General features: G+C 39.0%; 1 long non-coding RNA gene across 2 annotated transcripts in view; it reads right to left on the bottom strand.

Moving 5' to 3' along the window:
• The window catches only part of LOC145716450 (uncharacterized), a 182,647-nt gene that overhangs the window by 17,936 nt on the left and 138,335 nt on the right, over positions 1 to 26,376 (bottom strand). The gene's annotated exons all lie outside the window — the stretch shown is intronic.

Here is a 26,376-nt window from a genome sequence, read left to right as displayed (position 1 = left end):
CTTCATTGCCTGCTTAGGCTGTCCTGGGAGTAAGGGCATTGAGGAAGGGAGTCTCCCCTGCCCACTAGGCTCAGTTTTATTTAACTCCCTTATTTAATTGCTCTCCTCATGCAGACCCTCAACTGATCCTTCTGTTTTCATTTCCACTTCGAAGCCTACCCCTCAATTCAGGTGTGCTGGGAGCCCTCAAATTTTTGCTTTTGGTTTTTCCATGCCCTGGCTTGTTGGCACTTCAATATTAGTTATGTCTCTACTCTGCTAATTCAGTATCTGCTTAGCCTATTATTTTCTTTGTCACAAAATTTCATTGATACCTTCTATTTACTGTTGTCTCCTTTCATTTTTCTTTTTGGGGGGAGGGCTACACTTTTCTTTTTTTTTTTTTTTTAGTAATCTTTTGCTGTTATTTTGCTGGAGTATTCATGACAGAGCAGAAATAAACACATTTTGTGTTTGCCATGTTTATTTAGAAGGGCCATTATTCACTCTCTTATCTTTGGGCATTAGGCTAACAGTGGTATTGAGTGAAATTAGAAATCTCATTAGTGTTTTTTAAAGTTATTAATGTCATTACCAAAGAATAGGGCATCTTGAATGCATTTTTTTTCCAAGCAAGTTTCTAGATGACTCATGCTAAAATTGGAGATCTATAAATTTATCAGAGTCATTAAGTATTGAAAGCTAAATCTAATGCCATGGAGCACCGGAAAGAACATTAGATTAGAAGTTGTAAGTTCTCAATTCAAGATTTATCTTTGCCATCTTGGGCAAAATACTTTCTCCTTTGGTCTCAGTAAAATGTAGGCAATTAGATTACATGGCTTCTAAAATTCCTTCTAGACTAAACATTCTGTGATTTTATTAGATAATTTCAAATCCCTGGTTGAATTCACCAGTCCTCCAAATGCTGTTACCCAAAGTAACAAATGTTACCCAAGGCGAAATGCACATCACTGGTGGTCAAGGAAATAATGTTTAATAGAATAAGAATCAACACTTTAAAACTTATTGCTATTTTTATTTATATAATCACAAATTTGTTTTAATTTTTGTATCTGAGAAAATTGTAATTGGTTCAACAAAACTGAGGTTTTCTTTGTAAATAAATTTACTCAAACTTAAAACTATGTGTTGATTTAAATAGAAACCATGAATAACAGAACATGGTATGTAGACATGATAACAGTTACAAAAATTGTGTGCAAATGAATGCCATTTCTGAAACATGGCCCTCTTGTGACATGTTCTTTCATGACTATACACACATTTATTCTCTGCTTAGCAAAATCTTTGCATGTCCAGCTCAAAGACTGCTTGCTTAATGAACCACTCAAGGTAGAAGAGTTTCATATTCTGAAACAGTACAGTTCATGTAACTGGTCTTTCCACATGGACTAGGGGTTTCATCTTATTCCTCTTTGTATCTCGAGGATATTGATGTGCTCAGCTTTATAATAGATGCCCAATCAATATTTGTTGAAAGAATGAACCAAATCAGGATATTGCTAACTATGATGGGCAAATGTTTCCTGTAATTGATTTCTTTTCAGCATGTATCACTAACTCCATGTCAAATGGACACTGTCTTTACTTTATTAGTTCTAGAGTACATGCCCGCAAGAACCCAGGGCAGGAAGAACAGGCTTGATATGAAAGATCAAAAATAAACTATTGGAAACTTTGAGACTAGTCATGGATCCTATAAATGTAAGGAAGGAAACACTTCAAACATCATTGAATTCTGAGATTCTGAAACACTGGGACACTGAGATTGATGGCTCTTCAATAGAAATAGATGACATCTTCCATTAGAGCAATTTATATTTTGTAGACTACACTATAAAATCTAAAGTCTATAGTAGTTTGAATTTAAAAAAGAATTTCTCCACACTTCATTTAATTTTATCCTCACAATAATGCTTTGATGTTGAAATAACAGAAGGGGAAAGTGAAGTTAGTAAAGTTAGTTAAATGATTTTCAAAATGTCACCCAGATGGTAGTTGGCTAGACCAGGGGTCAGCAAACTATGATGGGGGGGAGGGGGAGGTGAGGCGGGAGGGCAAGTCCAGCCATTGTTTGTTTTGATAAACAAAGTTTTACTGTAACACAAACTTACCCTTATGAAGGAGTAAATCTATTTTCCACATGAAGAAGAAATTGAGGCCACAAAAAGGTCATTACTTGACAATGTCACACAGCTAGAAAGTGGTGGAGTCAGGAGGACTCACGTGTAGGCACCTGACTCCAGAGACTTTGCAGTCACAACTTTGCTAGTGCTGGTTTTGGTGTCTAAATCCTGGCTTTAGCTGTGACCTTGGGGAATCCACTCCCACTCTCTTGTAAATTAATACTTGCCAAATGCTTAAAACAGAGTTTGACATATTGTAAGCACTCAACAACCTTATTATTCTTATTAACATTCAAAACTTTCCATTATCCTATTTCTTTCCAATAGTAAAAATCACATCAGGGCTATGGGCTAGATGTTCTACATAGGCATTTAAGTTTTGTAGTAACCAATTATTAATCTCATTTTAGAAGACAAAATAATAGAGGTTCTCAAGGGTTAAGTAACCTGCTCTGATACTGATCTCTGGTCTGTTTGGTTTTTAGGCCTATCTTCTCTACACGACTCCTTCTAATCTCCTCATTTCCCTTACTTGAACTCAGTGCTTGAAAAACCAATGAAGGGACCATCTTTTTTCCCCCTCTCTCAACCAACCAACCAACTAATCAATCGTCAACAAAAGACAGGTGCATTCACTCTACTCAAATGCATCACGGGCTTGCCTGTATTGTTTCCTTTCAGTAAGCCATTTCTGGAACCTGAAATAGTCTGTATTTGCAGTCCCCTTTATTTGAAATCTTATTTGGGCATTAAGGAGGGCACGTAATGTGATGAGCACTGGGTATTATATGCAATTGATAAATTATTGAACACCACATCTGAAACTAATGATGTACTATATGTTGGCTAATTGAATTTAAATAAAAAAAAGAAATCTTATTTGTCCTTTGAAGCCAGATTCAAATAGCACTACATCCTTAAGATTTCTCTTGGATCATCAAAGACAGAAGTAGTTTGTTCTCTTCAGAATCCAATAGTATTTTTGTTTATAAGATGCTTATGGAGTTTATACGATATATACTGACTTAAGGTATTGTTTTCATACATCCCTTAAAGTACCCTCAAATATTTGCAGAGCAAGGAGAGATATACAGAAATATGAAATAAAAAAATGCAGCCCTCCAATGGAACACACTGGAATGTTTCTTTAAAAAATATCTCAAATTATTATCTTGAATGTATAAAGATATTCCCTCTGCACAATGCCTTGTCCTGCATCATTAAATGGTAGGCACTCAATAAATATTTACTGACTCTAGATCTCAAGTTTTTTTAATAAGGCTAATTTCATACTTCCATTAGCTCAGTACAATTAATTTAAAAGCACCAAGATAAAGCTAAATAATATAGACAGCATAGATAATTTATTCTAACACCTTATCTCTATGTTCCTCATTTGAAAGTGTCTACCTCTAATTCATTTTACATTCTGCATTAGTAGTTTAAACATACTTCAGGTAATTTGAAAAATTAAAAATCACTTTTGGTAGATGTTAGCCCATCTTTGCAATACTCATGATATGAATGATCTATCATTTAAAGTAATTCCTTTTAAAAAGCCACAGCATGGTAATCTATTTATTTGTGTTCATACCTTATCAGCAATCTTATACATCTTAACTCAGTTTTGCAGCCTCTGCTTTATTTTTAATTTGATTTGCCTAATATCATTGTTAATTGGAAATGGAGAAGCCTACATTAAAATAATACCTACTTAAATTAACATCACAAGAGTAGGAGGGGCAGTTTGAGAGACAGAGTCAGGCTGAATTAGTGAAAAAGTGCATTACGGAAAAATCTGTAAACAAAGGAATACATGTTTTCAAGCACACTGGTAACTAACTGCTAACAGAGTGTTTTTCAAGTAGAGGTTTCAGTGCCAATTTTTTAATTAAAATTTTGCAATCATGTGAGAATAATTTAATCTAAAAGTTATTCATAAGTTATTAATCTTAGAAAACTTAGATTTGTTTAAAGTTTGCTATATAAATTGTCTCTTTGATAGACTAATTTAACTCATGGTAAATCATAGATTCTGGGTTTATAGTTAGCTTATTGTAATATATTCTATATGGAATGTATTTTGTACAGTCTGTATAAGATGAATCTAATCAACACAGTGAAGTCACATCATCTAATCAAATTAGCTTGAATTATGGTTATAGAGGCTTAATCTTAAAACAGAATTTGATAACCCTTGTAAGCAAGGAAGCAGATAATTATTCCCTATCCTCCAGATTTTATAGTTATCTTAAAAGTAGAAAGATTTGAATGACTGGATTCACTTGGCCCTTCCTACAGGAAATTTAGTGGTTCTCAAGCCTTACCGTGCACAAGAACACCACATGGGATTATATTTTTAAAAAATGAATACCTTACTCTATGGGCAATAAAAGTGATTTTCAAGGTCAATTTTAACTAAATGTAATTCTCACCTTTTTTACTGACTTTAGAACTTAACCTTCCATATGTATCCTTATCAGTCTTGCCCAATGCCTTTAATGGTTGAGTTTCAACTTACCTTTGGTTCCACTGAAAGCTATATTAGGTCATACTGATGTGGTCTCAGATCTCCCTGCACACTTTTGAATTCTTCCATACTTTTACACATGAGAATTGAAATGTCATTATCCAATTAATGAACTTATCTTTTGAGACTCAGCTTAAATCTTACCTCCTCTGGGAATTCTTCTTGGGCATGCCCTTTACCAATTATTTGTATATACTTCTAGGATTGTATTATCAAGCCAAGTTTTGATTGTATGTTTTTTTCTGTCTCCTACAATACACTATGGTTTGGCAATGATTTGAATGTAATAACCATAGTGCTTACTGATAAATTATAGACTTAATGAGGTTAAATATTTGTAATAATGAATGACTTTTTGGTGCCATATGTAATCCTTTATATTTTACTTATCTTGACTGATCCCAAAGAGAATTGGGAAAATGTAGTATACATAGGTCCAAATAAATCCTGATTGTTTAAACATACAATTTTAGTTTGCAACCTATCTGGAAAAGCTAAATGAAAGATGATTAACATGTTTTAGGTCGTTCATGCTTAAAAATTCAAACCTCAATACAAGGACATCTGCAAAAGTACATAAGTTGGAAGCCATACTGTCCCTCCCTACAGTTAAGGTAACCACGTGTCCCAGGCTCCTCAGGATATGTTTATGTCTGATAGCACCTCCTTTCTTCTCAGAAGTGTCCTGGTTTGGGTGATAGATCATATGGTCACTCTACATAGAGTCTTCAACAATGGATTTAAGACTAATGGGGAAAACAAAAATCCTATGGAAAAATCAACTTAAAGAAAACGAACGCCTCTTAGGAAGCAATACATGTGGATATCTATGTATTACTGATATTAACATATTTTGGCACAAGAGGAATTCACAAGTGATTAGGTCATAAATTCAATCTAGGTCCCCAGGTTTAGGGGATCTAGGAATCCCCTGACATTATCTTACTGTTCCTGAATTGTAATTGCTTCTGCTAAAAGATGAGGTTACTCCATTCCTTGGGATTAAGATTTGACCCTGATCTTTATTTTCCCACTTTATGACATTTATAATACTTTTGTATAATGGCACTTTACAGTGTACAGAGCATGTTTATATACATTTTACATTTATATTAACAGAAGCATTACATTTAAGGGCTGAGAGTTTAGTATTTATTGTGTTGGAAAAGAAGTATTTGCTTTGCAAAGATCTTTGATGTGTCTCTGGCTTCTAAAGTGGACATTCGTCATTACTTCTTCACAATAGAAAGGTTAATATGGCTAAATCTGTCAACTTTAGTGATTGTTTTTAGCTACTACGGTTTCAACGCAGGGTAATATTTTAGAACTATTCTAACATTATGTTGTCTAGTTTGTCACAGCAGGTCGGTGTATCTCTCATTACTAAATCAGTCCTGAAACATCTGTTGTTCACTGAATTTGCTTCTATTCCTATCAGAGTACGTTATATAGACTAATTGAAGAAAAATTTCTATGTGTGTATCAGGTGTTGAATTGTGGGCTGAAGAAAAGTACAAATGCCGAAATCATTGCAGATGGAAAGGCAGTGGTATGAAGGTGTTTTATCATTGTCTAAACTTAGTCAGGGTACTACAAAGGGAAGCACTGGGAAAACCAGAACATGCAATTTTTTAAAAATCAGCATTTAATTTTAATTTGTTAAGAACAGCATAATCATATTGCTATTATTTTGAACAAATTTAAATGTTTTCACTATAAAATTATCATTTCTCTTAATTATGTGATTACAAGGTTTTAAAAACTTTGCTAAATTTAAAAGTATGATTTTATCATGTTATTTTTAATATGTAATTAAACATAAATCATATTTACTATCTATGTAAACTTATTATATATGCAACTATGTAAATTACACTTAATATGTAATTATTTTTAAACCCTAGGAGGTTTCCTTTCTGGTGTATCTGTTTTTAAATGATGATAATATTGTATAAGTTCAGAAAAATTTCCTTGACTGGATCATGTCAGCTTATTGTTAACAGCTTACTAAAGAGAAAGCAAAGTTTTTTACTTCACAGTTTTCAAAAAGGCTTAAAATGATAATAGCACATTCATTTATAGCACGCTTAAGTGATGAATGATGAAGTTTGGAAACTTTTATTAAAGTACATTTTGGTAGGGGAGAGATTGAAGCAAAAATCCTAGACTCGAGATGGTAGATCCAGCCACTGAAGCAAAGGACACAAAAAATGTCATCAAAGAGGACACCTGATTATTTCATATTTTTCCTCTATTGGCTTTGGCCATTTTTCTTTTTAAAGATTTTGATTTATTTATTGAGAGAGATAGTGATAGAGAGAGAGCATGGGAGGGGGAGAGTCAGAAGGAGAAGCAGACTCCCCGCTGAGCAGGGAGCCCGATGCCGGACTCGATCCATGGACTCCAGGATCATGACCTGAACCGAAGGCAGTCACTTAAACAACTGAGCCACCCAGGCACCAGCTTTGGCCATTTGAATATGGGCTGGTGTGGAATCAAATTAGGGAAACAACCCAAGTGTCCATCGACTGATGACTAGATAAAGACGAAGTGTTATACATATATACAATGGCCTATTGCTCAGCCATAAAAAAGAATGAAATCTTGCCATTTGCAACAACATAGATGGATCGAGAGGGTAAAATGCCAAGTGAAATAACTCAGTCGGAGAAAGACAAATACTGTATGATCTCACTCATATGTGGAATTTAAGAAACAAAACAAATAAACAGGAAAAAAAGAGACAAACCAAAAAACAGACTCTTAACCATAGAGAACAAATTGATCGTTACCAGAGGGGAGGTGGGTGGGAGGACGGGAGAAATAGGTGACAGGGATGAAGAGTACACTCATTGTGATGAGCACTGAGTAATATATGGAATTGTTGAATCACCATATTGTACACCTGAAACTAATATAACAGTGTATGTTAACTGTACTGGTATTAAAATTAAACAAACAAATAAATACAAGCATGCACACACACACAAAACCCTGCCAAAAAACCCCAAAGAGATTGAAAAGGGAGGTGGGAGTACTGGGGGGGAGGTCTGACTGTCATATTCTTGGGTGAGCAGGAGGGGGATCGCCTGGGGTGACAGCATGTCTCCTACTCATGGCACAGCTTCCCTGAATGATCTTGTTCTGCTCACGTCTCCAGACTCCTCTCTTGTCACCTCTGACTTCTGAAATATTTTAAGTTTCCTGAACACATGATGCTGTTTCACACCTCTGTCATTTTTCCCATCCGCTTTGGAATGCCCTCTCTTTCCAATCATACTATCTATTAAATGTTTCCCCTTTTCTATTGATAATTGGAGCTCTTTGCCTCCTGTGCTAATAAACGGGTTGCTCCCCAGGTCTGTGCATGGCTGCGATCCAAGATCTTCCTTTAATGGCTGTTATTAGGAAGTTCTGTCCTCTCTTTGTTTTATCCTTCACTCTGTTGGGGTAAACCTTCAGGCATCTTTCAAAGAATGGACGTATGAGAGTAAAATTTAAGGTCCTTGTATATCTAAATTTATCTTAATTCTGCCACCATACGGATTCATAATTTAGCCAAATATACAAAAATTCTTGTTCAGTAATTTTTCCCTCAGAAGTTTAAAGATATGGTTCCAGTACTGCATTGTATTTAAAGTTATTTTTATGCATTTGTGACAGGTATGCGTCGCTTTACAATACTTTAAGTAAAAAAGATATATTTCTTCATTTTTCTTTCAGTGGCTATATTTTTCACATCTAGAATCTGGTTCATTTTTAAAACTGTAGTCTTCACTCAAATTTTACAATCCTAACCCTAAATCACATATTTGGTTATTCCCATGGACCATGTCACTTCAAATCGTCACTGCAAGTGTTCTGTATATGTCACCTGGAGACATGTTTTTATCTTGTGTTTTGAAAGCTTGGCTTTAATTAACCACTCTTGAACAAAATATTTGCACTTGCACTTACTTATATTTGGAGCTGGGGTGAAAACTGGTTTTCGTGATTTGGCTTATTTTGTCATTTTGATTAGAATCTTTATTTTTATAAATCAAATAAACATAATAATTAGAACTCTACTCCCCAAGAGTGGTGACAAATTGCAGGAGACTTCCTTGGTGTCCTGCATACACCCCCTGGGCCCACCTGGGGAGGCACCCATAGATGGTTTCAACTTTCTGTGCCTCTCTACGTGAGAGCATCTTCTGGCCCCATGAACAAGCTTGTGGGCAAGCTGAATGTGCGGAGGAAGTTAATGCTGAGGAGTGACCCTCAACTAAAGAGGGAGAAGAGCTGGTGGATAAACATCCAGATCCCTTGCTGTCTGTTGTGCTGGATGCAGTCTCTCAGAAGGGTCTGGTAAGATTGGGGCCCCCTCTCCATAGCAATAACTTAGTCTTTACTGATACTTTTTTCTCTTTTCCAGTCTCACTTCCCACTTCTTTACTTCCAGAAATCACCTGTAAAATAAACCACTTTTACCAAGATCCTGATTTGGGGTGTACCTAAAGACTCAACTCCAACAAATTTGGTTATTTTTGAGGACACTCAGTCTCTTCTCAGAGCTGTATGGGAGCTGCAGGAACTTCTAGATCTCCTTGAACACGGTTCTTAGTCCATGTTCACTGCTCTGATGGATCTCCAGATGCCATGGTTTGGAGCTGGTCCTCCCCTGGACGTGGCTTCATCTTGAATATGCCTTTCTTGTTCTGCTTCCTACTTAGGGAGTATGACAACTTTGTCACTGGCATCAGAAGCTCTACCAGCAGCCTTACTTCTTCCATGTTCTGCTCATGTGTGGGAGGCCTTGCCTTGGGCTCCCAGAGCTTCAGCACCCAGTGACCACCAATGACCTCCCAGAATGAAGATCACTCCCTGCAGAGGGGTCTGGACCTGCTTGAGTCCAGCACCCATCTCTGGACAAGGGTCTGTAGAATCCTCTTGGCCAGTCAGCATCAGTTCTGTGGCATGTTACTGGGGTTTGTAATTGTCAGGACCATCAGATTGGGGACAGCAGTGAGAAAGGAAGAGAGGGTTTTATACTAGAATAAAGAAGGAATGAAGAAAGGGGAGACAATGGATGTCTGCTAGATTTCACCTCTTAGATTCCTGCAATACTGTGATTTATAAGAAATATATGTTGGGTCATTCAGATGACCCAAACATATTTCTCATATATATTTGGTCTTCATCTACAGTTCCTGGCTTACAGCTCCCAAAACCCTTGTGATTCCTTGAGTAATAAGAGCAATGGGATCATCTTTTGTTCTATTATTTGGTCTCTTGTCCTCAGTTCCTGAACCATAAAGGCGAAGTCGGTGTCTTGTTATTTATAACCAGGCCCTTTCAACCACAACTGGGCTTCGGTTGATGAGGTGACTTTTGGAAAGCACCTAAGGATGGTTGGGAAGGAGAGAGGGGCTGGAGGTCCAATCAATCATCAATGGCCAATGATTTAATCAGTCATGTCTATGTAATGAAGCCTCCACACAAACCCCCCAAAACAGGGTTGGGAGAGCTTCTGGGTTGACGGACACATGGAGCTGCTGGGAGAGCATCCTGCTTAGAGAGGAATGCTCTGTACCTCTTCCCCATACCTCTGCCTGGCTGTTTCTGAGTTATATACTTTTATGACAAACAGGTAATCTCCTAAGGAAAATGTTTCTCTGAGTTATGTGAGCCACAGTGGCAAATTAATGAAACCCTAGAAGGGGGTGTTGGAACATCTAATCTATACCCAGTCAGTCAGAAGCACAGGGGACAACCAGATCTTGTGACTGGTGTCTGAAGTCAGGCGGGGACAAGGGGTAGTCTTGTAGGAACTGACCCCTTAACCTGTGCGATCGGACGTTACCTCTGGGTGGATACTGTCAGAATTGAGTTGAATTGCAGGACACCCAGCCGGTGCTGAGAATTGCATGGTGGTATGAGAAACCCCCATCCTGTCCCACACACCCTGGAATTGGGTGTAGAACCCTTTAATTCCCAGCATAGGTAACACATACCCTTATAGTCACAATTTCAGACTGTTCCATTAACATAAGGCAACTATCTGTCATACGTCTACTCAGAAATGCATTCACTCTCTCCTAAAAGGGACAAATACCAAAGTCTCATTCAGTTCGAGCTCCTGGATTTCTGGGCGATACATTCTTCATGGCTATGTGCAGATATATGTTCTAATCATGGAGCACCTGAGATTAGAGCCTCCTGAACACACCCAGGAAACAAGGTACAAAGGGAAAAAGGCTACCTGGCTGCAGAAAATATTTCCTTTTGGAAATAAGAGAAGGGAAAACAACATGCACAGTAACCGCCCCCAGGGTATGTGGCCTGTCTCCCTGCCAGGGCAGTGGGTTTCCAGTTAGGCAGCTCATTCTCCAAGCTCTGCCCCCCAGGAGTCTCCCATAGCATCATCTTCTGTGGCTACATCCGACAGGAGCTTAGGGGAGCATTTCCCCAGGGGTACCTGACAATAGTTCTAAGGGATCCTAAGTGTTTGCCTAAGTATTTGTTGAGCGAGTGTTAAATAAAGAAATCTCAAAGCATGGCAGAACCTGGGAGATTTATCTGCCTGAATTGCTAAGCTTGCTAAGTTATCACTACCACTTTGGAGTCACAGAATTACCCCCAGAGAAGAAGTACAACACTGCATTTTAGGTGCTTTATTATTATTATTATTATTTAACAGGTCCTTTTAAAACCAAACTGAGCTAAAAGTACTGTACTTGTTCTATTGATTGTCAAATATTCTTCTGTCTTTTCAATATATTGAGTGAGTTCACAGAATGCTCACCAAACTGCTGGGGCTTGCCAATTAAAGCCCACATTGAAATGTTATAAAAAAGAACAGTTTATGGTAATCACAGATACTGTACATAACACAGCAATTTGCTTCTTGAAGGCTAATTACAAAAGTTGTTTGAAATAATCAGGCCCTTATTCAGCAGCTCAGGGATGAGAGCAGCTGTAAAAATACTCACTACCCCAGCAATGGCAAGAGAGGAGGGTGGAAAAAAAAATAGGTTAGTTAGAAGTTCAAACAAAGAGTGAAAAAACAAAACGGAAATGAATTCCCGTAGCCCTTTCATCGACTATAATGAACATTCAAGGACAGAATGTTCCAGGTTTTCATCCTAATATTGGAAGACACTTTTGACATGACAATGGATTCTAATAGAATGATAAAGCTCTGAGTATCTATTGAATTAATTGTGTCTCAACTGCCTGAAACTCTTCCCTCCACCCAGTGAACACCCCAGAGCAGGTTGAATCATGTCAACTGTCTCCAGAGAAAGGGGGTAAAATATGTCCCAACAAAGTAGATGGCAGTTGAAGTCCAACGATTCACCCAATGGAATACGCTGGCATCTGTAACACCATGTTGGTAGTCCTACTGTTCTGCACAGCCATTTGTAACTGTAAGGTGGGCTATTCCTCCAGGAAGTGACACTTTGTTGCAGGGACTTGACTGTGCACACTCTGGAAAAGCCTGTTTCTTGACTGAGTGAGCAGCTCTACTCCCAGACTATAATGTAGCCACTTTATCTGACCATGAGGTGAGGACCCCTACCGTAGTCCCCACAGGAATAATCACAATTTCACAAGTTAGTGGAGCCCCGACAGTCCAGGACATGTGTCTTCAAGGATTAAGGGCAACAGCAACATGACTGTCTCAATAGGACAAGCTTCCCAACCCACCAGACTGTTAGTCATAGATTTCAAATTCACAGCAAGAATCCCTTGATTTAGGGCCTCTTTTGAACAACGATAAAGCCGGTTCCTACACTGAAAAATAAGTGTTCCTATCGTTCCAGGAAATTTATTTTTTCCAAAAGAGAAAGTTATTTGGGCAAGAGAAAAATAAGGTTATTTGTGGAGTTAAAAGAGCCCAGTGGAGTTATAAATACATATGCACACTGCATAGATAATCTCCACTGAGCTTCACTTCTTTCAGCATGCTTGATGGTCTCTCTACACTCATAGTAAATCCTGGCCAAGCCTAATTAAATTGGGGTTCAGGATCACTAGTATTTTATCTTTTACTGAACTTTTAACAGCCGCTTCATTATTCACTAGAGTGGATGGAATACACATATAAATATCAGAGAATAATGAGATATTTATTATCTTCTTCCTGGTAGAATATTTTTACAGGGTTATCACATTTTTTTTAATCAAAAATTAGAGTCATATTTAGTATGTAATATAATATGGAGCAAATTGGGTATCATGACTATTTGTTGATGGATTAAAACTTCTATAAAATATTTTGAAGGATTTAAATAGATATTTTAAATAGAACATGGTAGTTTGGTCTACAGTCTTTTAAAAAAAAAATCTGAAGGGCTGTATACAGACTTAACCACAGCACAAGAATTAAGTATATACCTTTTTAAAGAAGGCAAGGCTTAAACATATCAAATGATTAAGAAAATTACAAATCTTAAATTCACTAATTCCATGCTAAGCATATATGTAACATGTTTCACAGCCTGATTCTTTTTGATTTCTCTATAATACTTGGTAACACAATTTCACATGGCTATATGTTTATCCAGAAACGATGACATTTGCTTACAAGAATTTGTGGAAGTGACTCTCCCCCCATTAGAGGGAGCATCCTTCTCAGGGAGAAGTAGCTTTTTTCTTCCAGTCTCTACATAACACGGTGTCAGAAATAGACAGGCTCTAAAAATTTATTGCATGTTTGATTAATTAGTGAATAGACATATTAATGAATGAATTTCCTGTTTTCTGTAATGTTTTCTGTGTTTTGGTGTCAATGAAAATGTATTTCCATTCCATCAATAAATATAGCATTTATTAGATAAGTCTTCTGTGTGCCAAGTACTGGTCAGTATCACCAATAAACCACAGAACAAGAGAGACGAGCTCCTCGAAGAGCTTTGTCTTTGAGGGAAATGCAAATATCAACAAATAATGAATAGTGTAATAAGCGCCACAAATGTGGAAATATGGAGTGCAGTGAAAGTTTATTATGGGAAATCATAAACCTACTCTGGGGGTCTGGAAAAGGCTTTCCTGAGGGAATGAGATGTTAGGCGGGACTTGAAGAGTGAGGAAGAGTTAGCCAGGGGAAATATGCGAAGAAGATGGAAGGGAGGAAGGAATTTGGAAGAGGGATCAGGAAGTGTGAAGGACGCAGCTTCATTTTTCTTTTTTCAATGATTCTTTCTTTTTTTTAAAGATTTTATTTATGTATTTATTTGAGAGACAGAAAGAGAGAGAGACCAAGCACATGAGTAGGGAGAGGGACAGAGGGAGAAGGAGAGAGAGAATCTCAAGCAGACTCCCTGCTGAGCACAGAGCCCGTTGCAGGGCTTGATCTCACAACCCTGAGATCATGACCTGAGCTGACATTAACAGTTGGACACTTAACCAACTGAATTACCCAGGTGCCCCAGATTCTTTCTTATCCTAGTCAAGCCTTCTAATTGTGGGTATTTCAAAAAATGTTGGTCCCTCAGAAAAAATAATCCATATGGAGCACTTCAGTTATCACCTGCAGCCTGATGATTATCCAATAGGCAATCTCAGTTTTGATGCATTGTGCTTGGAGCTACAGGGGACATAAAAGACAGGTAAATGAATATACCTTGTGGAATGCACAACAACCTGGCTGGGGGAAAAACTCAGAGAGAAGGTAAAAATGTTAGATAGATAGATAAAAGATGGAGAGCCAGAGACAGAAAGGTGGAGAGAAAGTGGAAATCCTGTCAGAGAGATAAAGGTGATGTCCAACCTGCTTTGTATGGTATCATAAATTATGTGCACAGTGATTTCTCCAGTGTCTAGCCCAGTGTGTTACTCTCAGTAGTCATTTAGTATATTCCTGGAGACTGCTACCATATTTGCATGGAAGGAAACATTTCACCTGGACTCTGGTGACACGATTCCTTTCTTGACACAACTGGGCTTGACATATAAAGGCTCTGGGCCTTTGTGTCCTCAGATGTAAAAAACGCAAGGGCAGTGCTCAAATATTGCCTTGGAATAATTTCCAAGTACCCTTCCAGAAGCAGAATTCAGTTGTTCTTTGTGAAATAATGTTTTAAAGTCAAGTGATGAATAGGTCTTGTTAAGAAATGTTAAAATTTATTTTTATACATTTTACTTTTTCTTATAGGTCTATGGTGAATTGAATCTCTTCCCCTACTTTTTTTATTTTTTAAAGATTTTATTTATTTATTTGACAAAGAGAGACACAGCTAGAGAGGGAACACAAGCAGGGGGAGTGGGAGAGGGAGAAGCAGGCTTCCTGCGGAACAGGGAGCCCAATGCGGGGCTTGATCCCAGGACCATGGGATTATGACCTGAGCCAAAGGCAGATGCTTAATGACTGAGCCACCCAGGTGTCCCTCTTCCCCTACTTTTGCTACTGAAATGATGTGTGGATCTTTGTATCAGTTGAGGCTTTTGACTGGAAGCCACAAACCCAACTTGACTTAGCTTAAGCAAAAAAAGCATAAAATGAAAGTAAAAATACCAGAAACAAACTCAAGGAACCCCCAGAATTTTGGCTTTTGGAAATAAAGGAAGAGTAGAAACCATATTTCAGAAAGAGCAGGAGCAACTTTCCCAAGGGATCTCAGGAACATCTAAAACAGGGACTTGAGAGCAAGTCAGCTTCCATTTCCCTGCTTCTCCCTACCTGTTGGCTTCATTATCACTCTTTTTTTTTCTTTTTTAAAAAAGATTTTATTTATTAATTTGGCAGAGAGATAGAGAGAACAAGTAGGCAGAGTGACAGGCAGAGGGAGAAGCAGGCTCCCTGCTGAGCAAGGAGCCCAACACGGGGGTGGGGGGACAGGGGAGGATTGGACTATTGTCTTATTCCATTCAGGCTGCCATAATAAAATGCCATAGGGGAACGGGGAATCCAAGCTCAATGTGCAGGCCAATTTGGCTTCTGGTGAGGGCTCTCTTCCTGGTTTGCAGATGGCCACCTTCTTGATGTGACCTCACATGGCAAAGAGAATGAGCTTTCTGGTGTCTCTTTTTATAAGGACATGAATCCTATTGGATTAGAGTTCTACTTAGATGATCTCATGTAACCTGAATAACTTCCTTACTCCAAATACAGTCACACTGGGGGGTTAGGCTTCAACATCTGAGTTTTTGAGGGGCACAATTCAGTTCTCAGCAACTATGTAGTGTGAAAATGTTTGATGAGAGTTTAAAGTAGATGTGCTTACTTTAAGGAGTATGAAATAAAATATAAAAATTGGGAGACCTATAGCTCACATTGGTAAGAATATTAAAAAGAAGCTCACACTGGAAGATCCCACCCTTGCTTTCCAGTAGTATCAGAGGTCACTCTCATCCTGGCTGCTTAAAGATGATGGCTGTCGTTATCCACTGGGCTAAATCCTCCTCAGGATCCTTCAAGCCTATTTGGTTTACTATTGGGCATGGCATTGGGCAAAGGGAAGAATGATTCACAAGAAGAGGTTTCTTTTGGTAGAAGTAGGCAAAGTCTTCCCCAAGGGAAAATGGTTGGAATTTCAAACAGAAAGATTAAGGAGCTATTTGGGAAATGTGATGCAATCCTGAAGATGGGAGGAGGTGGGCATTTTGAACCTGAAGATTAGGATTTACATTTTTACCTGCCTTTGGTTTGGAGCTGCAAGGAGATGTCCAATTTACCTAGAGCTTTAACATTTTCCTTCCTATTGTAATTCACTCTTGAAATTGTCTGAACTCTTTAGTAGAGCAATCACATATACTCAAGGCTGATACTCCATCAGCACACAAGGTTATGGTCATACTAATTGTTAAAATATTTAAGCTCTTCCTTCTTATTATACTTCCCTGAGGTCCCCTAAATGTTCCTTTGCCTACCAATCCAGCCACTCTAGACTTGTCCCTAGGACCACTGACCTCCTCAGGATCCAGCAAGTAAATGGTTAACTGCTGGCACATCAGGGAGCCTCCAGGACCTTCCTGTAGCAATAAATACTCTCATTTTTTTTATAGATTCATGCTTCTGCAGAGCTAGTTGCTAAATATCTTGACTATCACTATCTTGTACATGTACATACCAAATGACCAAATCTTGGAGATTCTGAAGCAACAGAAAGGCAAGACAGGAAGACAGCTTGAGAGAAAAGAGAACCCCATCTCTTTGCAAGGTCTTTTGGTGATGGACATTACCTTATCAAATAGGCTGCTGCTATAAGGTCATGGTTACGTCTATTTCCGTGGATCAGTGCCAATGAAAGTGGGAGTTGAAAGAAAGAACCTATGAAGCTAAACAACACTCCAGAGAGGACCGATGCAAGAAAGAAAGATAACTTTCTGCTTCCTCCTTAAATTAGAGGGTGGAGTGAAATGTACTCCTGGTTTATATTGGATGATACTGGATGGAGACATAGGTACCCAAATATCTATGTGGACAGTTTGCTTTTATGGGTCAATAAGGAGTTGAGTGGTGGGTTGGATAGATTTATGGTTCTGCTTTCCAAAAGCTCTATTTTCCAGTGTCTAAATCTTCAACACAGCAGACAAAGGAATCCTCGATAAGGTTCAAGGAGCCTCCATCCGTGGTAAACATTATGGACAAGTTGCCTGAGATCTCATTTGACACCAGAGTGATTAGGACCAGTATCTTCAACATACATTGATTTAAATAGTTAATTAAGACTTGGTGGATATAAATACGCTGCCCAGAACACTGTGGTGACCAGAAGGTATTGCACTGCTTTAAATCACTAAAAATTATTCACCGTTTTAATTATATCTTTTACTATTTTCTCCTTATCTGAAGTATACATACTTAAAAATCAAATAATGGTATATATGGAAGGAAACTAGAGTTCATTTATTCCAACTTTCTTATTTTAGAGATTGGCAAGCCAAAGTCAAAGTGCTTTAAAAGCCACATTTTCCAAAACCAGACCCAGTGTTGTTTCTACATTGGCACCTACGCCAAGAGCAACATATTGACATTTCTATGGCTGTTTAGGTTAAAAAGTAATACACTATATGAACAGTCTCATTACCCTTACAAAGTCAGGGGCACCCTTCACATTGGTACATGAAGAAGGTTGACTTATAACTGATTTATTGAAAGTATCTGTTGAATACCTTTTATGTGCTGGGCACTGTGGTAGGCGCCAAGCTTGTACACCTTGGTAAGTCAGGTATATAGAGTATAAGCCATGTGAAGAAGGTGGCAGGGCAAAGATGACATCTCAGGAGGGACTGGAACCCACATTCCTGTATTTAGTAGCTCATATTAACTGGGTCTGGTAGAACATGAAGCTCTTACTCTCAGAATTATGGTTACGGTCCTCAGGTACCATCCCAGCCAGAGGATTCTCTTCTCTCCACGACTCTTTATCTATTTGCATGATTTCCCAAGGATTGGGGAATACATTGGGGAAGAAAGCAGATGGGTCCCCTGACTTCACGTAGTTTACAAAAAGTGTTATAGAGAAAAAGTATTACAGGGGAAAGAGGCATTTAGCAAGGGATTAAACAAACAATTATTTACTTACTGTTGTAATTATGCTACAAAGTACAGGGACAAACAACGTTTTTACTCTCCTCAAAGTAAAAGTAGGTCTAGAAGTTGAATACGTCTTAAGCTAACTTCCAAAAGGAGAGTAATAATAGCGTTCATATACCAATGTCAGACACATCATGTAAATTACCTTGAATCCTCACGGCAATTCTGAGGAGTAAATATTTCCCTATCCTACAGGTGAGAAAGAGGTTCAAAGAATCGGACTAACTTCTCAATGCTTTACAGGTAGTAACCAGTGCTGGGGTTTGAACACAGGCCTCTGTACCAGCCGAGCACGGGCTTTCCAGCATCACGGCTCTCCAGTGGGCAGGCTGAATGCAGTGACAGGAAGCTGGGAACGTGCTCTCTCACCCATAATAGAGGGTTGCTTTTGGCTTTGATTTTCAAGATGAGGTTATCCTAAAGCTCAGAACACATGTACTAGTTAATTGACTTTTAAGTTAGAAAAATGTTCCCTTCTTTTCCACGTCTAATGCCCACACCTCTTGACAGGCCGAGGACAGCCCTGGTGGGAGTTATTCTGGGGGGAAAAAAAAAAAAAGAAAGAAAAAAGAAAAACCTGGCAATTCCTGTTGTCCATTTACTAATTATGAAGCATTTTTTATGTCTCCTCAAAAGCCAGAATTTCACATATTGTATTTTTAAAATAACAGTTCTTCCACTGAACTGAATTGCTTTCCTCCTTTCAAGCACACCCACCTCCATCACAGGAATCCAGTTTTCTAGCATTGTGTTTGAGTCTCAGTTGGCCCTAGCGTTCCTGATTGCAAGTGAAAGTTGAACCCACTCATTGTCGCATAAACCACCTAATACGCCACCATACAGAAAAAAAGGTGGAATTTTGTAATTAATAATATAATCGAACACTTCCTAAACTATGATCATCAAACAACACAGAGAAGCTGATCTTCCCAAAGTAAAGGAGATAAATTCAGAGCTGAAAGGCTGAATATTATTATTATTATTTGTAAAGATTCTATTTATTTATTTGTCAGAAAGAGAGAGAGAGACAGCACAAGCAGGGGGCGTGGCAGGCTCCCTGCCGAGCAAGGAGACCAATGCAGGACTTGATTCCAGAATCCTGGGATCATGACCTGAGCCGAAAGCAGACGCTTAACCGACTGAGCCACCCAGGCATCCCAAAAGGCTGAATATTATTAACACGGAGTTATAGCAGTGAATTTTCTTTTTTTTTATTGTGGTAAAATATACATAACATAACATCTACTGTTTTAACCATTTTTAAATGTATAGTCAGTGGCATTAAGTAATTCACAATCTTATGCAACCACCATCACCATCCATTTCCAGAATTTTCCCACAACCCCAAACTAAACTCTGTACCTATTAAAAAACAACTCCCCATTCCTCAATCCTAAATCCATGGCAACCACCATTCTACTTTCTATATCTATGAATTTCTCTGCTCTAGATACCTCATGTACATGGTACATGGTAAGTCAGGTATATAGAGTATAAGCCATGTGAAGAAGGTGGCAGGGCAAAGATGACATCTCAGAAGGGACTGGAACCCACATTCCTGTGTTTAGTAGCTCATATTAACTGGGTCTGATAGAACATGAAGTACAATCATACAATATTTGTCCTTTCGTGTTTGGCACAAAAAAGAATGTGAAATAGCTCATTACTATTTTTTTCATGTTTAAATGTTTAAATGACAATACTTTGTGTTGGGTTAAATAAAATGTATTATTAAAATTAATTTTACCTACTTCTGTTTAATTTTACTTATTTAATGTGGCTCCTAGAAAAGTTAAAACTACATATATGACTCATGCTATGTTTTTGCTAGACAGCACTGATACAGAATCTGCTTTTAGAAAAACTGTCCTCAGGTTTTCTTTACTGACTTACCCATTCTATCACAATATATTCAGTTAGCAGGAGACAGGAAGACTTATCCAAAGGAATTACTTTCTAATTGTGAACCATCAGGCAGGCCCCGGTGGGGTGGGGGGTTGCGCAATATTCTGAATGTCAGGAAGCCCTTCTCTGAAAGTTTTATGATTTTGGAGACTGCATCCTCTTACCTAATCATGAGGCTGTTATGATAATACTCCTTGTCTTAAAAATGGATAATAATTAGTAAGAATGTGGAAGCCTTCCTCTTTCATGTTTCCCTCCTGTGTTTGTGTTGGCCCTCTTCACTGGGAACTTTCTGTTCACAGGGACTCACTTTAATTATTAGGAAATGTTTTTAGGGTCCTGTTAGGCATTTGTTGAAAAGGTCTCAAGGTAAAAATTCCACTGTCTGTGCACGGACTCTACTGTTTTGGTTGATTAGCCTCTCGGAAAAATAATACCAGTTCTTAAAAGAGCAAAAAGAAACACCTGGTCCATCTATTCAAATCAACACCATTGTAAAAGTCAGGCCTCCTGCTGTCTCTCCTCAGCCCACACAAGGCTCTTTCTGCCTCTAGAACAGAAGTTCCAAGGGTAAACAAGGTCAGGCCTTGAAGCTACAGCAGTAAAATAAATTGCAAGTCATAATTACTTAGGTAGGCGGAATAGTACATATACTTTTTTCTACTTCAGCTATTTTAATACAGAATCTTATTACACTAAGGTGTCATGGTTTTACCTTACCAGATACTTTATCGGAATATGTCCCTGTTTTCAGCTGAAGTTCAGCCCCAAAGAACCCTTTCTGTTACCGGTGACCATGTCTGTTTTGTTTTGTTTTACCTGAAAGATAAGCTATTAAAAAAAAAGGTTCCATAGATATGTTAGGCACTTTTTATTTAAATATCAAGTTTCCTTCACAGACAGAAGCAGATTTCAGAATCATTGTCCAGAATGTAAGATACTCCAGGGCTAACATTGGAAACTTCCTGCTCGTGATGATTTGACGTGAGATTTCCCTTGTGGACGAATGGAGGGAATATACATCTACATCACTGATTCTATTTAAAGAAAATTCTATTTTGAAAAAGTCAATGCAAGGTGGGGAGAAGGAGTGGGATTAATGGCAAGAGTAGGTTAGTACAGTGCAGGGAAGAGAAGGTGAGTGGCAGGGAGGAACAGAGGGGTCACGGGGAAGGGGGTGGGGAGGGGTGGAAGGTAAAACGAAGGATGAAGAGAGGGGAGAAATGGAGAAACAGCTAGAATGTGTAGGAAAAGAAAGGAAAGAGAAAGAGGAATTGAACAGGCGAAGGAGAGAAGAAAGAAGCAGAGAGAGAGAACGGGAAAAGGTGGGGATTAGGGGAAATAAAGCAGGAGAGCCAGGCTTCCTATGGTTTTATGGCTGTTTTCGAAAGCATGGGGTTTTATTTGAGAAAAGGACCCACAAAGGTGAAATAATAACAATATCATATAGGCATTTATTCTCCCTTTTTTTTTTTTTTTTAAAGATTTTATTTATCTGTCAGAGAGAGAGAGGGGCAGGCAGAGGGAGAAGCAGGCTCCTTGCTGAGTCCCTCATGGCGGGGCTTGTTCCCAGGACCCTGAGATCATGACCTGAGCCGAAGGCAGACGCTTAACCGACTGAGCCACCCAGGCGCCCCGGCATTTATTATTTCAGCGTTATTGCCAAAATAACATAGAGGCTTTTCTCATTACCCAATGACTGACACTTAGTTCTTTTGTAGATGCAGCCAATAGCTATGGACTGCCTCCCATCATTCAGAGCGTAAAGAATGCCCCATTTTCTTTTTCCGCTTTAGTTGCAAAAAGCCCCAGAGGCTCCCCCCCTGTCCTCCACCGCAAACAAACACACGCACAATTGGCGAGCGGTCCCTCAGTAGTTTTGGTGGTGATCTTTTCTCCTCTTTGGAATTTCTCAAGAATGCCCAGATCTTTAAAGAGCTCTGTCATCTTTTTAACTTCTCAGTAGGGAGGAGCGCTTGTCTTTTTGGGCTGCCACCACTACTGCTTTCAGAGTTACTGTGAAGGGAGAGTGGCCGGCCACCCCCATCACCGCGTGACTGCTGCTGGGGACCACTGCCAAGCCCTGCACCCAGCAGGTCAGCAGGTTCCGCCCGCGAAGGGAAGCGGAGGGTGGGGCAGCCACAAGGCTCCCTAAGCAGCCCCCAGCACTTAGGGGCATCCCCAGGGTCATTCGGGAACCCCTCTGGCTCCAAAGTGCTGCATCAGAGCAGGCTCTGGGCACCACCCCCTCGGTTCCTACAGCCCTCCTTCAGACTCCAGAGACCCAAGCGAGGACTGGCTGGCTTTACCTCTCATCTTCCCTTCCTCCAGTAAAACAAAACAAGACACTGCATTTCATCATACACATTTCTCCCTCATCAATAGAACTCGATGGCCAATCAGCTGGGGTTTGATTTCTTAAGAAGCCGGGTTTCAGACCCTGGGAACCCAAAGAGCCTGCTTACCTTTCTCCCTGGTCAAGAGCAATTAGTACGTAGAAACAAAATGCCTTGCAACTCTCCTGGGAGGAAGAAAGTAAGCTTTCCTCCATTCCAGATGAATCTACAGCAGTGGAAAATTCAAAACAATATAATTATTCAATAGGTTACCCTTGTATAATATTTTTTTTGCCAAATATACATGTTTTATATAAATTCTATTGTTTAATGCTAAAAACCCTGCAGAGGTATTCCATTTTTTATTTTTATTTTTATTTTTTATGAAAACACTGAGGTTCAGAGAGGTTCAATAGCCCATTGAAGATCACACCCATAGTAGATAAGGGAGTCTGGACTCAGGCTCAGATCTGACCTCGGAGCCTACATCAGCCGTACAGCGTCAGGCATTAAGACGTATGTAAGCCAGGAGAAATCCAGATAAAGTCCACTTGTTTGGGACCCCAGCCCTCCAAAGAACAGTGTTAAAACAATAGGGAACAATAGGTATATAAATAGAGGTCTAGTTCAGCTTTTTTTTTAATAAAGATTTTATTTCTTTTTCTGACACAGAGGGAGAGAGAGCACAAGCAGGGGGAGCAGCAAGCAGGGGCAGAGGGAGAAGCAGACTCCTGCTGAGCAAGGAGCCTGATGCGGGTCTTGACCCTGGGCCCTTGGATCATGACCTGAGCCAAAGGCAGACACTTAACCAACTGAGCCAAACAGGTGCCCCTATTTCAGCTTTGATATAAACTTATAAAAGATCAAAGCCATTTCACCTTATACCAATTAGAAATCTCTAAGAAATTGTCTTGTTTTGAAAATAAATGAATCTATTTGTAGATAAAATAACAGATAAAACTTCAAACTCTCAAAAAAAGGGCCAACGATTATGTGAAATAAACATCTAAAATAGTAAAACAAATGATGCAATAACAAACACCTAAAAAAACAAGTAGAATTTGAAACAAAGGAAAATAAATAAAGAAAAATGAAGAAACATAAAGAAAATAGATTTTGTGTGATCAGGTCCACGGAAATACATTTGAATGTTTGGAGTAGCTTATATAGTGAGGCTAATATACATGCTTATCAGAACATGAGCTTTTGGGGTGCCTGGGTGGCTCAGTTGGTTAAGCATCTGCTTTCGGCTCAGGTCATGATTGCAGGGTCCTGGGATCGAGCCCCACATCTGACTCCCTGCTCAGCGGGAAGCCTGCTTCTCCCTCTCTTGCCCCCCCGCCCCGGCTTGTGCTTGTGCTCTCTCTCTCTCTGTGTCAGATAAATAAATAAAATCTTTATTTAAAAAAAAAAGAACATGAGCTTTCATGTTAATAAAATTATTTTTGTTTACTGTAAGGAAAAAAAAACCTTCTGTTTTTCTCTGAGCTCCCAGAAGCCTCACTGGAAGCTATTTATTAGTATGGTCCAAGAAAAACTGAAATTAAGTGACACTATTAACACACTGTGATAAATTCAACATCTCACTCTCACAAACATTCCCTGCAAATAAAGTTTCTCTGCCAACCTGATTCCCCACTCCCCCTGCACACACCATTTTTGTAAATCCCTAAATTAAGTACCTGTCCCTGTGGCACTTAGCACAGTTGTGGATTTTTATTCATTTGTGTGATTATTTGATTCATAACTTCTTCCTCACTATATGGTAAGTCCCAAGGTGGCAAAGATTTTATTTGGTTTGTATTCACAACTGGAGCTCCAGTTGTATTCACCTTCCATAGCCAGGAGCTGGCTATAGGAGATACTCAGTAAATGTATTCATATTGAATAAATTGCCTAGTAATCCTAAAAAGTAAGTAGCATGAGATTTTAGAGAATTAATGTTCTCATATCCACAAGTGACTTTGGATGAAGGGGTAGGAAATGAAGGTGGAGGGGTGGAGGTAAAGAGACATATTCGATAACTACCATTTTGCAACTGAAATAAGCTCATAAGGTTCATAGTGATAAGTAAGGATGTGTGGATAAGTGGATTGCATAAATATTCCTTACTCTTAAGCCTGTGTGTCCGACAAACACAAAATGCAGTTTTGAATTGCCTTGCTTTTGATTTTTTCTTTGGCTTTGCTTTTTCTGTGATTGGTCAGATCTGCTTTATCCCCAAAGGGGGAGTTGAGAGACAGTGACATAAAGTCTTTACATCCATCTGAATATAGTTCTGGCCTCTCTAGGCAACTAGAACATGAGGTCAAAAACACCCACTAGAATGCTTAGAATCAAAAAGCCAGATTATAAGAAGTGTTGGTGAGGATATGGAGAAATTAAAACCCTCATACACTGCTGGGAGAAATGTAAAATGGTGCTGCCACTTTGGAAGGTCTGGTACCTCCTCAAATATTTAATCCGAATTACCATATGACCTCACAATTCCATTCTCAGATATGCAGCCAAGAAAAATAAAGACATATGCCCCCATAAAAACTTGTATATAAATGTTTGTCACAGCATCATTCATAATAGCCAAAAGGTAGAAATAACCCAAATGTCCATCAATGGATTAATATATAAGCAAATTAATATATAAGCAAAATGTGGCATATCCATGCAATGGAATATTACTCAGACATGAAAAGGAAAGAAGTACTGATACATACTTGAACTTGAATGAACCCTGAAGATGTTATGCTAAGTGAGAGAAGCCAGACCCAAAAGTCCATGTGTTGTGTGATTCCAATGACAGGCAAGTTCAGATGGAGAGATCCATAGGGACAGAAAGTGGATTAATTATTGCTTAGGGTTGGGTGTGGGAGGATTAGAAGGGGTGATAGCAAAGGGTATGGGGTTTCTTTCAGAGGCGATGAAAATATTCTAAAATAGACTATGTGTGGTTGCACATATCTGTGAATCTACTAAAAACCATGGAATTGCACACTTTAAGGCAGTGAATCATGCAGCATGTGGATTACATCTCAACAAAGCTGCACAAGTAAAACAACTGGGTATTGTTCCCTCTCATCCCTGCTCAGCTGTGATACGACATGAGAGAGTCCAATGTCAAGAATGTGGGCTCGAAGTCAATTGCCCAGCAGCTGGCTCCTGCTGTTATGGAAGCTCTCCGAGCCTCAGGTTCCTCATCTGTAAATTTATAAAACAAAGTAATAGCACCTCCCTTATAGAGTTTCTGGGAAGGTTCTGGATAACGTATATTAAGGACTTGGCCAATAGTATGTATACAATAGTATAACTTATAACTGCCTATCCTTGTCTAAATTGAAAAGGAAATATTTACCCATCTAGAGTTTACAGTTCAATAGAGTAGTCTACCATCCAAGAAAAACATTTCAATATTTCGAAGAGAAGTTCATTCTATCCCCAGCCCTGTCATGGCAAAGCAAATGTATTCTGTGTCAAAATAACGATCAATATTTGCATGTTGTTCTTCACAGAAGGTAAATCTGAACCAGATTTTTCACTTCTCACGAGGATATTTGTCCCAGGCTTGGTTCCCCGTGTGCTGTGCTTCTACTCGCATAAACGTGTTCTCTCCTACATTACTCACAATGGCAACAAACCGGAAACACCCTACGTGTCCAAGAATAGGGGAAAGGTTACATTAATTATCCCCTTGTATCATGATTATGCAGTCATTTTTTTTAAAGCTTTTATTTATTTGACGAGAGAGAGAGCGAGAGAGCGAACACAAGCAGGGGGAGTGGGAGAGGGAGAAGCAGGCTTCCCGCTGAGCAGGGAGCCCGATGTGGGGCTCGATCCGAGGACCTGGGATCATGACCTGAGCTGAAGGCAGACGCTTAACGACTGAGCCACCCAGGCGCCCCTATGCATATGAAATTTTGATCATGAAGTATGTATAGTTATGTTCTGCTTTTTCACTTA

Source organism: Leptonychotes weddellii, chromosome 12 (genome assembly GCF_054177405.1).
Source record: "Leptonychotes weddellii isolate Sample4059 chromosome 12, ASM5417740v2, whole genome shotgun sequence".
NCBI classification, from domain to species: Eukaryota; Metazoa; Chordata; class Mammalia; order Carnivora; family Phocidae; genus Leptonychotes; species Leptonychotes weddellii.
This window is presented reverse-complemented; position numbering and strand designations above follow the sequence as displayed.